This window comes from Phoca vitulina, unplaced genomic scaffold (assembly GCF_004348235.1).
Source record: "Phoca vitulina isolate PV1807 unplaced genomic scaffold, GSC_HSeal_1.0 scaffold14, whole genome shotgun sequence".
Lineage (NCBI taxonomy): Eukaryota > Metazoa > Chordata > Mammalia > Carnivora > Phocidae > Phoca > Phoca vitulina.
In genome coordinates, this window is record NW_022589717.1 from 45,442,953 (window position 1) to 45,458,969 (window position 16,017).

The 16,017-nt window shown below is 34.5% G+C and overlaps 1 pseudogene; it reads right to left on the reverse strand.

Moving 5' to 3' along the window:
- Positions 1–97: 97 nt before the first annotated feature.
- LOC116637671 lies at positions 98–207 on the reverse strand (annotated as a pseudogene).
- Between the last annotated feature and the right edge of the window lie 15,810 nt (positions 208–16,017).

The window sequence follows — 16,017 nt, forward strand, 5'->3', positions numbered from 1 at the left end:
TTTCTTTCTTTCTTTCTTTCTTTCTTTCTTTCTTTCTTTCTTTCTTTTTCTTTCTTTCTTTCTTTCTTTCTTTTCTTTCTTTCTTTCTTTCTTCTTTAAAAATATGGGCTGCTTCATGTATTTGCATGTCATCCTGCACAGGGGCCATGCTAATCTTTAATCTTTGTATCATTCTAGATTTAGTATATGGGCTGCTGAAGTGAGCACAAAAACAGAACTACTTAAAATAAATCTTTTCCCCATTATTTAAATTGGATAATTTCTATTATTCTGTCTGCAATTTCACTGACCATCTTGTCATCCTCTCTCATCTTCTATTAAGCCTATCTAATGAATTTTTCATTTCAAGCACTGTTATATTCCCTTCTAGAATTTCAACATAATTATTTTTACCCTTACCATATCAATGTTTAGATTCCAACTCTATTCAATTATTCTTATCTTGGTTTCACTTATGTCATTGATTGTATTTACAACAGCTAATATAAAGTTTTTATCTGTTAATTTCAATATTGGAGTCATCTCCAGGCTTGTTTTTTTTAATTTTGTTTTGTTTTGTTTGACTGCCTTTGATCTTGAGCAATGGCTGTCATTTTCCTGTGTCTTCATGTGTTAAAAAAGTTTCGATTTACTTTGCTCATCAGTGATTATACATTATAAAGACTCTGAATTTTGTTATCTGTCTTTTAACAGTGTTTAATTTTGTTCTAGAAAGCAGATAAATTAAGAACTGATCCTTTTTGTATGGAGATATGTCAGATAACTGTTTCAGTTTTGCTCTTAGCTCTTGATGAATGCCCTAATTATGGGACACAGTCTTTCTTCTAAACATGGACCTTTTGGAATTTTAAATGACAGATCAGCATATGTACTTTGTCTCTCTAACTTGTGACAAACTCCAAACTCTTTTTTTACTGCGCTAGGGGTCAGCAGAAATATCAGCTCTTTATTTTTTTTTAAATTTTTTTATTGTTATGTTAATCCCCATACATTACATCATTAGTTTTAGATATAGTGTTCCATGATTCATTGTTTGTGCATAACACCCAGTGCTCCATGCAGAACGTGCCCTCCTCAATATCCATCACCAGGCTAACCCATCCTCCCACCCCCCTCCCCTTTAGAACCCTCAGTTTATTTTTCAGAGTCCATCGTCTCTCATGGTTCTTCTCCCCCTCCGATTTCCCCCCCTTCATTCTTCCCCTCCTGCTACATTCTTCTTCTTCTTTTTTTTCTTTCTTAACATATATTGCATTATTTGTTTCAGAGGTACAGATCTGAGATTTAACAGTCTTGCACAATTCACAGCGCTTACCAGAGCACATACCCTCCCCAGTGTCCATCACCCAGTCACCCCATCCCTCCCACCCCACCCCCCACTCCAGCAACCCTCAGTTTGTTTCCTGAGATTAAGAATTCCTCATATCAGTGAGGTCATATGATACATGTCTTTCTCTGTTTGACTTATTTCGCTCAGCATAATACCCTCCAGTTCCATCCACGTCGTTGCAAATGGCAAGATCTCATTCCTTTTGATGGCTGCATAATATTCCATTGTGTATATATACCACATCTTCTTTATCCATTCATCTGTGGATGGACATCTTGGCTCTTTACACAGTTTGGGAAATATCAGCTCTTTAAACCTTCTACCACTTGCTTTCCATTGGAATACTGGTAGTCTTACCAAACCAAGCACTGTTCATGGGGCAGTCAGTTTTGAGGGGTGTTTGTATCCAGATGTCAGGCACAATCCTCTTCATATTCTAGGACTTTGTTTCTCAATTTATATCTGCTTTGGGGTCTCTGAATTTTGTTATTTGATATATCAATAAGCTCATCTTTCTTCTGTTTTTTTTAAGTGCTCTACACTATATAGACTGAAGGAGAAAAGGTGATATAAAGTTGGATTGAATCCAATAAATTACCATTCTTCAAAGATTGAATCCTCCCTAGTTTCTCCCTTCTCTTGGGTCCTCTCCAGTTGTTTTAAATAGTTGTTTTAATATATGTTTAACCTATAATTAATAATTAAACATTATATCCTTTAGGAGATAATATTAGCTACTCAAACTAGAACACCTTTTTTTCACATAGCTTTTTTCAAAGTTCATAGAGTAAAGAAATAATCAATAAGAATATAGAAAATATGAAGGACAAAATAAGCCTGAAAAAATTAGCAAGCCTGACAACAACAGACATTCAACCAACATTAAAAGCATGCACATTGTGTTCAAATGTGTGTGAATTATTTATCAAAATTGACTATACACTGCACCATAGCTAAAGCCTCAAAAAATTTCAAGGAACACTCAGAGTATGTTCTTAAATAAGAGTGAAATGAAACTTGAAATCCTTAGTTGTTTAGAAATCAATCAAGATTTGAAATGATTCATAGATCAAAGAACAATCATAGAAATTACAAAATATTTGCAATTGAATGATTATAAATGATAATCAAAACTCGTGGGCAATAAGTAGAGCTGTGTTTTAAATGCATATATTAAAAATACATTTAATGACCTCATCCTATATCTGAAAACATATGGGAAAGTAGAACTAATTAATTTCATAAAGTAAAAGGGAAAACGAGCATCAATTAATACAATTAAAATTAAATTTACTTGAGATAGGCTCAACAAAGCAGAAGGATAGTTATTTGAAATAGCTAATAAAAGTGATAGACCCCTGGAAAGTGTCAGGAAAAGAAAGACCAAAATCTGGAACATAAGTGTCAAACTTTTAGGAAAAACACATCATATTGTGACTGACTAAAAAAGAAATTAAAAATCCAAGTAATCCAATATCTAGTAAAGAAATTGAATTTGTATCAGAAATTTTCTCAAAATAAAAATCTAGATCCAGAAGGTTTCACTTGTTAAATTAACAAAGCAAAATAAAATACCAAACTTTACAGCATTCTTTACTTGAAGACCATCATACAATGTTTTTTATGAGTACATGATTACATTACTATAAAACCTGGCAAGGAAGTTACAAGAAAGTTGGCTTATTAGTCAGTTTTATCCATAAACATAGATTCAAAAATCCTAAGCAATATTTTAGCTAAATAAGTACAGTGTTACATAAAAAAGGTAATACATCGTGACCAATTAGGGTTAATTCCAAGAATGCATGTTTAGTGTAAAATTGATATATAGAATGATATTTTAACATTAATGAACAAAATAATATGATTAATTCAACATTTGCAGGAAAAGCAGGATAAAGTTAAATAATTAATTCATTATAAAATCAACTGCCAAATTAGGAATAGAAGAGAACTACCTTAATGAGAGTTTGAACTTATTCCACAACCATGGAAATCTGTTTGGCAATATCTACTAAATACGAATTTAGTAGATGTGATTTACAAGATCACTATGTACAGAAATTTCACTCTGTAGTAAAAGCCCAATGGAAATGAATGCAAATATCCACCAAAAGATATGCACAAGACTGTTGTTAAAGATAATTTGAGGAATGTTAGAATTTTTGAGTTTATTTGACTAAACAAAGATTTAAATTGGTCATCACCAAACTGGAAGTGGTTAGGAGCACTCCACCCATAGGCAATAGGGAAAAACATTTATAAAGAAGATGTGGAGGCAAAACAAGGAACTTATTTAATTGACTATACCTTAAGTATTTCCCTTTTTTGGGAAAGCCTAGTTGGCTGTTTATGATTGGTTGTCCTTAGGTTTTGATTGCTTAAACTTGACGTATTTACATGCTTAGATTTTGTTATGCTTATTTAGGTTGCTATGGAATTAGAGGGACCTCAATCTAATGGCTTCTTTAATTACCCTGACAGTATTTAAATTGTTTAAATATTTAATTATTTTTAAAGGAAATGTTTATTTATTTTTAAAGATTTATTCATTTATTTGACAGAGAGAGAGAGAGCACAGGGAGGGGTGGAGGGAGAGGGAGAGAGAAACTTTAGCAGCCTCCTCACTGAACTTGGAGCCCAGTGTGGGGGCTTGATTTATGACCCTGAGATCTGACCTGAGCTTAAACCAAGAGTTGATGCTTAACTGACTGCACCACCCAGGGTCCCCTAAATGTTTAATTATTGAACAATATCAGCATATTCATAATCACTCTTATTGGAAACAACACAAATTTTCCTAGAGATGATAGATAAATTATTTTCATGTGATGGCAAACTATGCTATAATGTCAGTGAAGAAACAAGACCACAGAATTTAGAATAACAATGATGAATTTCACAAATAGAATGAGAAGAAAAGACTATACATATATAAAAATATGTGATGTATACCAAGTTGGCTTCCTGAGTGTGCAACCAGTGCAGTTGTACAGGGCCCACACTTGGCTTAATGTTCTAGTGTCACCATCTTGAAATTCTTAATGCATTTTGAACAAGTGCCCCAGCCTTTTCATTTTTCACTGAGTCTCTCAAATTATGCAGCCAATTCTGACTATATAATGCCATGTACATAAATGGAAAAAATAGGTCCTACTGATACATGGATTATAAGTCTGGAGAGTAGTTAATTATCTTGGAAAAAAAGAGTCAATGATTACTGGGAGAGGTCTCTGTATAAAAATATGTAAATATTCTTTTTCTAGATATAGTTCCTGGTTTTATGAGTAGCCTTCATGATAATTCATTGAGTACTTTTATGTAGATATACTTCGTTTAAAAATTTTTTTACAAAAGATTTACTTAATGCTGATGTTTTTATGTCATTTATTGGAGTCTAGGTGCCTTAAAATTTTCTTTGGATAATGTCAGTTATGAGGTCCCGACTTTTGGTATCAATGAGTCTATTTTATCTTCTGTCTCTCAGTAGAAAATAAAATCAGTGAAAGCCTGATTGAATTTACATTATCTGTATCTTCCATTAAAATATATTTTTGTGGGCTGGTTATTTGTAATTAACTTTGAAAGAAGTATATTAACTACTTGTCACATTGGCATGTTGACATATCTGAGAATTAGTAAAAAGAACAGGAATTTTATGTTTGATTCAAATCTTTGCCTTTATAATATGCATGTCCCTAATTATGTGAGATTCAATCAACCAGTAGTGCTCAAAATTCAGAGGAAACAGAATAGCATTCTAGTCCTTCCAGGCAAAGCATTTGTGCTTAATGAACCTAAAGACATCTTGCAGTGGGACTTGAGGTGGGGTGCTGCTCTTTGTGCCTCTTTGGAAAATACTGTGTCATTTGGGAAAATCTTAAATGGGAGACAATTGCCACAAAGATTTTTTATAGATGAGAATTTTCCTATTTAAGTGCTTCATACTATACTGCATGCTTTGAATCTGTGGTTTTGTGGCATATTATGGATTTATTTTTCAGAAATGGTTGCATTGAGGAAGAAAGCTTTAATGGAGAAATCAATAAAACTAGATAAAGTTAAATCAGTAAAACTAGATAAAGTTAAATCAATGAAGAGATACTGGTCATTTTAAACTCTGTCAATCATTATCAGATACATCAAATATTAAGTACTAAAAGGGTTTTTAAAATTCCTCTTAAACTTTTAAAAAATTTCATCCTGCTTTGTGTATATACGAATCTGTGCCTGTGGTGTACAGCCAAATTAATAGAATTATAGCTTATTGTAGCAGAAAGTGTAGCAGAAATAGATTTATTTTCCTTACTTTGAACAATCAAAAAGTGAATATAGCTGAGGAATGTATATTAATTTTTTTGTTTTAAGATTCCACTTTTGAATATTATAGTGGCCTTTGTGCACAAAAATTGCTAACACAATTATAGTATTAGTTCCAAAGATTTTTCTTAGATTTGAAATTGCAGCCAGTGTTGGTAGAACCTGACAGTCTTTGAAATCCTGCTTTTTTCCCTCACAGTCAGCCTATAGCCGTAGATCAAAAATATTCATTTTATCTCTGATTGCAGTAGCCAGGGCTCTATAGTTAATGTTCTGATTTCCCAGCAGGGACACATTATTGGAAGCTGTGCTTCAGGGTGTCCCTTTTTTTCTTACACATACTACTAGTTGACCCACTTCAGCTCACAGTAAAAAAGCTGCTCCCCAGTCCTCAGCCACATGGCGAAAGCATTACAATATTATGTTTAGGCAATGATAACCATCAAATTTCATAGTCATATGGTTGGCCGTCCCAGCACCAGCACACCCCCACCGCCCCACTCCATCCCTTGGCAAAGGACACAATTAACTTGAAGAGAGTAGAATACAATCTGATTATTAAGCTTTGTTCCCCCCAAAACAAAACAAAACAAAAAATAGCAAAAAAAAACCAACCCCCAAAACCTTCTCAAAACAATGAGGATCATTTGAACAGTGCATGCCATAGTGTATGCTATACAAGGGAATTAGCTATAATTTCAAGTAAAAGCCATCTAGTAATAGCACAAGAAGAAACAAAAGAAAACAATGACAACAGGGGAAGCTTTGGGTCAGAGCTAAATGAGCAAAATTGAGGACAGATGATTCTTTGGTCAAAGCCAAGAATATGGGTGTGTGTGTGCGCACATGCCTGCATGTATGTGTGTGGGTGTGTGTGAATGAGAGAGAGAGTAGGACCTAAACACCATAAAAAGGTGTGTACAGTAAAGTCTAAATTCAGGAAACTATAGTTTGAAAGAGCCAAGAATATCATGCAAAAAGGAGATAATTTGTAAATTTGGCTTTCTTGAGGCTTTTAGAGGAGGAATGGAAACATTATTGGCAAGAGAACAGGGGAATAAGGATGTAGGAAAGAGGATGGCTGTGTGCTGGGTGCTTCCCAGGCAGAAGAATTCTCAAAGACATTCTTAAGAGCATGAGCTTCAGGGTTTTTGATTTCTATTCCACCTGCAATCATGAAAGGCCAGTGACATTTCAGAATCCTTGCACATGCATAATTGCATATAACATCTTCTGTTAAATTTTTGTGGTAGTCTAGGGAAGAATTAGAAGAAAGAGAAAGAAAATCACTAGATTCAACCAGAAAAAAATGTGTATTACATATTTTCGTAATGGCTTCCCTGAGGTATTTATTTGTCTTCTAACTATTCTTTTATTCCCCACTTTTAATCTCTGAGTTGAACTTTTTCTTCTGTCTACTGAAGTGAGATTAGATTAGAGTTGGGAAAATCTAATTGTCAATATTGTATTTCTGTGTGTATGAAAGCTGACTATAGCATCTCTTCTAAAATGAAATAATAATTGTCTCACCATGAGCAGGATATTGTGATTGACACAAGGCAAGAGTATGCAGGAACTTACAAATTTTGAAATTCCTAATTTAGTTGAAGTTTGAACAGGCCAGTGTAGCCTCTATATTTACTGCCCCTGAGGCAGCTACTTCGTTTTTTTTTTTTTTTTTTTTTTTATGTTTTAAGTTTTTATTCAAATTCTGGCTAGTTAACATACAGTGTACTATTAGTTTCAGGAGTAGAATTTAGTGATTCATTACTTACAACACCCAGTGCTCATCCCAAGTGCCTTCCTTAGTACCCATCACGCATTTAGCCCATCCCCCGCCCAACTCTCTCCATGAACCTTCAGTTTGTTCTCTGTAGTTCAAGAGTCTCTTATGGTTTGCTTCCCTCTCTCTCTCTTTTCTTCTTTCCCCTATGCTCATCTGTTTTGTTTCCTAAATTCCACATATGAATGAAATCTTATGGTATTTATCTCTCTCTGACTTATTTCACTTAGCATAATACTCTCTAGCTCCATCCACATTGTTGCAAATGGCAAGATTTCATTCTTTTTTGTGGCTGAGTAATATTCCATTACACACACACACACACATATATATATACCACCTCTTCTTTATCCATTCATCAGTCAATGGACATTTGGCCTCTTTGTATAATTTGGCTATTGTTGATAATGCTACTACTATAAACAGCTGGATGCACATCTTCCTTCGAATTAGTATTTTTGTATCTTTTGGGTAAGCACCTAGTAGTGCAATTGCTGGGTCATAGGGTAGTTCTATTTTTAACTTTTTGTGGAACCTCTGTACTATTTGCCAGAGTGTCTGCACCAGTTTGCATTCCCACTAACAGTTTAAGAAGGTTCCCATTTCTCCACATTGTCACCAACATCTTCTGTTCCTGTGTTGTTAATTTTAGCCATTCTGACAGGTGTGAGGTGTTATATCAATGTAGTTTTTTTTTAAGATTTTATTTATCTATTTGACACATAGAGAGAAAGAGAGAGGGTGCGCACAAGAAGGTATAGTAGAAGGCAGAGGGAGAAGCAGGCTCCCCACTGAGCAGAGAACCTGACATAAGGCTCAGTTCCAGGACCCTGGGATTATGACCTGAGCCGAAGGCAGATGCTTAACCAACTGAGCCACCCAGGTGCCCCTCAATGTAATTTTAATTTGCATTTGCCTGATGGTGAGTGATACTGAACATCTTTTCATCTGTCTGAATGTCTTCTTTAGAAAAATGTCTGTTCATATCTTTTTCCCATTTTTTAAACTGGATTATTTGTTTTAAAGGTGTTGCATTTGGTAAGTTCTTTATAGATTTTGGATGCTAATCCTTTATCAGATATGTCATTTGCAAATATCTTCTCCCATTCTGTAGGTTGCCTTTTAGTTTTGTTGATTGTTTCCTTGGCTGTGCAGAAGCTTTTTATCTTGAAGTCCTAACAGTTCATTTTTGCTTTTGTTTCCCTTGTCTCTGGAGACATGTCTAGTAAGAAGTTGCTATAGCTGAGGCCAAAGAGGTTGCTGCCTGTATTCTCCTCTAGGATTTTAATGGTTTCCTGTCTCACATTAGATCTTTCATTAGGTCTTTCATCCACTTTGAATTTATTTTTGTGTATGGTGTAAGGAAGTGATCCAGTTTCATTCTTCTATATGTTGCTGTACAGTTTTCCCAGCACCACTTGTTGAAGAGACTGTCTTTTTTCCATTGGACATTTTTTCCTGCTTAGTCAAGGATTAGTCAACCATACAGTTGTGGGTCCATTTCTGGGTTTTCTATTCTGTTTCATTGATCTCCATGTCTATTTTTATGCCACTACCATACTGTCTTGATGACTAGAGCTTTGTAATATACCTTGAAGTCAAGAATTGTGAGGCCTCCAGCTTTGCCTTTGTTTTTCAAGATTGCTTTGTTATTTGGGGTCTTTGTGGTTCCATACAAATTTTAGGATTATTTGTTCTAGCCCTGTGAAAAATGCCAGTGGTATTTTGATAGGGATTGCATTAAATGTGTAGATAACTTTGGATAGTATAGACATTTTTAACAATAGTTGTTCTTCCAATCCATGAGCATGGAATGTTTTTCCATTTCTTTGTGTCATCTTCATTTTTTTTTCATCAGTGTTCTATAGTTTTCAGACTACAGATCTTTTATCTCTTTGGTTAGGTTTATTCCTAGGTATCTTACTGTTTTTGGTGCAATTGTGAATGGAATTGATTCCTTGATTTCTTTTTCTGCTGCTTCATTATTGGTGTATAGAAATGCAACAAATTTCTGTACATTGATTTTGTATCCTGCAACTTTACTGAATTCATGTATCAATTCTAGCAATTTTTAGGTGGAGTCTTTTGGATTTTCTACAGAGTATCATGTCATTTGTAAATAGTGAAAATTTGACTTCTTCCTTGCTGATTTGGATGCCTTTTATTTCTTTTTGTTGTCTGATTACTGAAGCTCGGACTTGCAGTACTGTACTATGTTAAATAACAATGGTGAGAGTAGACATCCCTGTCTTGTTCTTGACCTTAGAGGAAAAGCTCTCAGTTTTTCCCCATTGATATTAGCTGTGGATCTTTTTAATATCCTTTATGATGTTGAGGTATGTTCCTTCTATCCCTGCTTTGCTGAGGGTTTTTATCAAGAATGGATGCTCGATTTTGTCAAATGCTTTTTCTACAGCTGTTGGGAGGATAGTATGGTTCTTATCCTTTCTTTATTAATGTGGTGTATCACATTGATTGATTTGTGAATATTGAACCACCCTTGCAGCCCAGGAATAAATCCCACTTGGCCGTGGTGAATGATTCTTTTAATATACTGTTGGATTTGATGAAGCAGCTACATTCCTGTTGTTCAGGTAAACCTTTACTATATAAATATGTATTTGGCATATTAAGTCTTATAAAAAAGTAATATATCGTGCTTATATATTGCCCATTAGAATGAATGATAAAAATTATTCTTTAATTTCAGCCTGATACAGTTCAAAAATCATCTTTGTTAAATCCAAGTTGGAATTTTCTTAAAGTTCTCATTAATATTCTGCCACTCCTCCCAGATTGTCCCCTCTGTATATCTTTTGGGCCACTGGGAAGCTGAAAGAAAATTCATTATGATTTTTTAAATTCTTACGTTTTATATGAATAGCCTATCTTACCCATATGGAAAATTTATGAAATTGTATTCAGAACAAAAGTAACTTATTTCATACCTACTGAAGTTGAAAAATATTACTTCGGTGGTTTGCAGAAACCACAGAAATACCAGCAGTATGGAGTATTAAAATAATTACAGTTATTTTACAAGTGATGAGTTTCTTATTGATTACAATAACGGATTGAGGTGAGGGCATTTTCTTTGTACCCTAAGAAGCTTCAACATATAATGAAGTATAGTACTAAGAAATAGTCATTTAAGGAAACAATTTCTCACTGTAGAAAATAAGGCTGTGTTATTAAAATTATGTAAGATACTGAAAGAGTCTCTTTTCCAGTAATATGATTGTTAATCAATTTCTGGTAAGAGGATGGATTAACATTAGTTATTCCCATTTTTTTTCTCTCACTTGTTTCTAGATGGTTTTAAGCACTTAGAATTCATTTTCTCTATTTTAAAAAGTCATCTGAGTGTATTGGTTTGCCCTTCTGGTTCACAGAGTGTATCTGCGGGCTTTGTAGGCAATTCCTTGCCAGAGAATTTCCGGTATTAAACTTCATTCCACAGGAAACTGGGCCTCTCTTGATCTCACATGTCCTATTAACCGTTATATGTGGTATTATATTTTAATGAAACCCTTGGATTGAGCACATGAGCCCTTTTAATTCTAAGTGCTTTCTGACTGGGCATTGAAGGGACACTTTTGAGTAGAACTGGAGTGGAAAATTACAACCAAAGTTTCATGATTTTAGCACTTTCCTTTCTGCATGCTTACTCCCCTGAACAACCACAATGGAGGAATCCCCTTCACCTTCCAGTTGCTTGTGCATTCATGATCTCTCTCTTTGCCTCCACCTGAAAACGTGTTCTTAGGGAACTATTCAAAATTTAAACAGCAGTAGGCAGTATCCATTAGCTCATGATAACATTGACTTATGAAATAAGTAACACTTTTCCTAAAGGTTTTCTTTATGAATAATGGATTAAGCTAAGTAACAAATTAGGTATAAATGAGACAAGTAGTAGAGTTTAAAATATCAATATTGAACTCTACCTCTGAAACTAATAATACACTATATGTTAACTAATTGAATTTAAATAAAAAATAAAATAAAATATCAATCATTGAATGATATTTGTATTTTAACGATGACATCCCATAGTGATCAAAGATTAATGTCACCAAGTTATCATTCTAAGTTCTAGTGAGCAGTTGGGTTGTTATTTATAAGAAGGATAGTCAACATGACAAGAATGAAATCCCCAAAACTATGGCTTTCAATTAGAGAAAGATATAGAGACTTGGTAATGTGCATAGCTTATATCTATTTATCTGACTTAAAAAGGTCTTTTTCAAGTTTGAATAAAATTTGGTACAGAGTAGTAGTGGCAGTTTAGTAGCTCAGATGGGCCCCCTTTGTAAGCACATTAAAATAATATTAATAAAAATGGAGAGTCAGTTCATCTTCTCTGACCAGAATATGTCTCTGAGAATAATTACAGATAGAAACCAGTGACCATTTGGGTATAACAGAGTATCATAACTTTTCTTGAGTCTTGAAATGTTTAAACATTCATTCATTCATAAATTCATTCACATAACAAGGACAACAACAACAAAAGATTACTCTGCAAGGCGCTGAATTAGGTACCCAAAAGAAAAATTGTTCCTGCATTCATAAAGGTTATTTTCTAACAAGAGAACAGACAGTAAGCAAAGACTACAGACTTAATGTAATTGAGAGTAATACTCTACAAGTAAAATACATAGTGCTATAATAATAGTATTTATCAGCATTATGTACACAGGATTCCTTAGGTTATACCTGTACTGAAGATGAAGTGGGATTTTCCTAGGTAAAGGCAGCTGAAGCACAAAGCACACATAGAGGCTTTACTGCCCATGGCCTGCAGTAGTTTGCAGATAGAAATGTAACGAAGTACAGTGATTGCAGACCTCCAAATTGCATTGGTTCTTAAGGCTTCTCAGTGGTCTGTATACATCCATTAAAAGACTCCTTAAGTCTATCTTCATTCATTCATTCTTTCATTTATTCTACATGCTCTCTTATTTGCTTCTCGCATTTCTTTAATGTGAAGTCTTCTGGAATTATTATACCAACCTGTCATTATGTTTAGATGTGGATCTAAAATAAGGTGAGTTAATTAAAGCAAGAAATCTAGGGTCTACATTTTTTCTCTGTGCCCTGCTGCCTTCAACCATTCAACCTGTGGTGTCCGCTAAGAGAGAAAGCATGTGTGACCAAGAGGAGAAAAGACATGGCTTACTTTAGGTTTCACAATAAAGTTGTTTTTAATTGATATTTTAAGCCATACTAAAGAGAATGTAATCTAAAATTCACGTTACTTTTATTTATAAGAGCTAGACACTTTAGAGAGGGAAGATATTTATTTTTCTTTTGTATTTGTGGAATCTGTTTTGCCACAATACTTCTATGTGCAAACAATCAGTGGCGTAAAACAATAAACATTAGTTTGCTCAGACATCAGTAGATTTGCTGGACACTGGTGGATTGAAAATGCTTTTGGGCTTGATGGCTCTGCTGCACGCAGTTAAACTCACCCATACCTCTTCAAATTAGATGGGGATCAGCCTTTCTAGGCTGACCATAGTAACCGTGCGTGCACACACACAATTTCAGTGATGTGTAACAAAAGGCATTTATTTAGTTCATATTTCTAAGTATTCTCATTGTTAAATGGGGGCCAACAGATGTAGGCTGGACATAGTTGGAGGCACGTATGTGGTGCACCTCTGGTCCATGTCTCTCTTATATTTCCTAGGACCACCAAGCGTATTCATCCATGTCCTTATGGTGATGACAGTACCAAAGGAGCAAGCTCAGTTGCCCAAGCGCCCTTTGAAACTTGGCTTGCATTATGAGTGTCCCAATGGATAAAAGTAGGAGGGCACTGCAGTCTCACATGATAAAAAGTATGGATGTAAAATTCTGTTACAGGAATAGAGTCAAGAGTTGGAACAAGAAGCAAGTGTACCAAATTTAATGGTTTTTTTAATTGTTTTTTTGTTGTGGTAAAATAAACATAACAAAAAATATACCATCTTAACCTTTGGTAAGGGAGCAGTTCAGTGATATTAATTACATTCATACTGTTATACAGTCATCACTACCATCCATCTCTAGAACTCTTTTCATCTTGCAAAACTGAAACTTTATAATTATTGAACAATAATTCCCCAGTACCCCTCCCCTTTGCCCCTGGAAACCACCATTCTATTTTCTGTCTCTGATTTTGGCGACTTTAGATACCTTATATAAGTGGGATATAGTAGTTGTCTTTTGGTGACTGGTTCATTTCACTTGGCAAAATATCCTCATATGTTGTAGCATGTATCAGAATTTCCTTCCTTTTTAGGGCTAAATAATATTCCATGGTATGTATATACTATATTTTACTTACCTATTCATCTTAAAATGGATAGTTGAATCACTTCCACATTTTAGCTGTTTTGAACAATGATGCTATGAACATGGGTGTACAAATATCTTGTTGAGATCCTGCTTTGAATCCTTTTATGTATATACCTAGAAGTGGAATTGCTGGATCATTTGATAATTCTATTTTTTATTTTTGGGGGAGCCGCCATACTGTTTTCCACAGAGGGTATATTATTTTGCATTCTCATCAACCATGTATAGGGATTTCAGTTTCTCCACATCCTCACCAACACTTATTTTCTATGTGTGTGTGTGTGTGTGTGTGTGTGTGTGTGTGTTTGATAGTAGCAATTCTAATGGATGTGAATGGTGTCTTATTGTGGTTTTGATTTTCATTTCCTTAATGGTTAGTAATGTAGAGCCACCCCTACTCTTTTTTTGTTGCTGCTTTTTTCCATCCTTTCACTTTCAAACTCGTTATGTCTTTGTATCTAAAGTGAGTCTCTTTTGGACAGCACGTAGTTGGGCCATGTATTTAAATATATTCTGCCAATCTTTGTCTTTTGGATAGAGAGTTTAATCCATTACATTTAAAGTAATTACTGATAAGGAGGGACCGATCTCTTTCATTTTGCTATTTTTTTTTCTCTGCATGCCTCCTATGTAATGAATGTGTCCTTGTAAAATTATATATTGAAATCCTGTGCCCCAATGTGATAGTATTTGGAGGTGGGGTCTTTGGGAAGTATTTAGAATTAGATGAGGTCATGAGAGTGGAACCCTCATGAATAGGATTCATGCTCTTTTACATCATGGGAGAGCTTGCCTTCTCTCCCTCTTTCTGGTATGTGAGGGTACAAGAAGTTGGCAGTCTACAAAGAAAGCTGTCAAGAGAATCTGACCGTGATGACACCCTGACCTCAAACTTTCATTCTCTAGAACTATGAAAAATAAATTTCTGTTGTTTATAAACCACCCAGTCTATAGTACTTTGTTATAACAGGCCAACTGACTAAGATAATCCATTTTAGCTTTTTTGTTCCTCATTTCCTGAATTACTGTCTCTTTTGTGTTTAACTGATTTTTTTTTTTTTTAATGAAACATTTTAGTTACCTTCTCATTTGTTTTTGGTATATATCCTATAACTATTCCCTTTGTGGTTATCATGGGGATTATATTTTTTCATCCTAAAATTATACCACTACAATTTGAGTTTATATCAGTAACTTTGATAATATATAAAATATCCACTCATTTATCCAACTCTGTCCCCACCCTTTTCAGTTATTGATGTCATAAAATTACATCATTGTACAATACATGTCCAAAAAGTTAAATTAATAATTGTTTTTTAGTATATTTGTATCTTAAAATATGTAGAAACCAAAATGTAGAGTTATAAGGCAAAGTTACAATAATGCTGGCTTTTAGAATTGCCCATGTATTTATATTTACTGAGATCTTTTATTTCTTCATGTAGCTTCTAGTTACTGTCTAGTATCCTTCAACTTCAACCTATAGGACTTCCTTTAGGATTTCATGCAGGGCAGGTCTAGTGGTAATGAACTCCTTCAAGCTTTTGTTTATCTGGGAATATCTTAATTTCTCCTTCACTTTTGAAGGAAAACTTTAGCAGGTATTGGATTATTGGTTGACAGTTTTTTTTCTTTTATCACTTGGACTGTATCCACCCACTGCTGTCTGGCCTTCAACGTGTCTGATGAGAAATCTGCTGATGATGCTATTGATGATCCCTCTTATGTGACAAGTTACTATCTTCTTGTTGCTTTCAAGAGTCTCTTTATCTTTAGCTTTTGTTGATTTAATTATAATGTGGCTTTTTGTGGGTCTCTTTGATTCATCCTACTTGGATTTTGTTGAGATTCTTAGATGTTTATATTCATGTCTTTCATCAAAATTGGGCCATTTTCACATTATTTCTTTAAAAAGTATTTCACCTCTTTTTCTCTTCTATTTTTGGGACTTTTACAGTGTGTAAGTTTGTTAGCCTGATGGTGTCTGACAGGTCCTTTAAGTTCTGTTCATTTTTCTTTTTTCTTTTTTTTTGAAGATTTTATTTATTTATTTGACAGAGAGAGAGCACAAGTAGGGGGAGCGGCAGGCAGAGGGAGAAGGAGAAGCAGGCTCCCCGCCAAGCGGGGAGCCCAATGCGGGGCTCGATCCCAGGACCCTGGGATCATGACCTAAGCTGAAGGCAGACGCTTAATGACTGATTCATTTTTTCTGTTCATTTTTCTTTAATTTCTT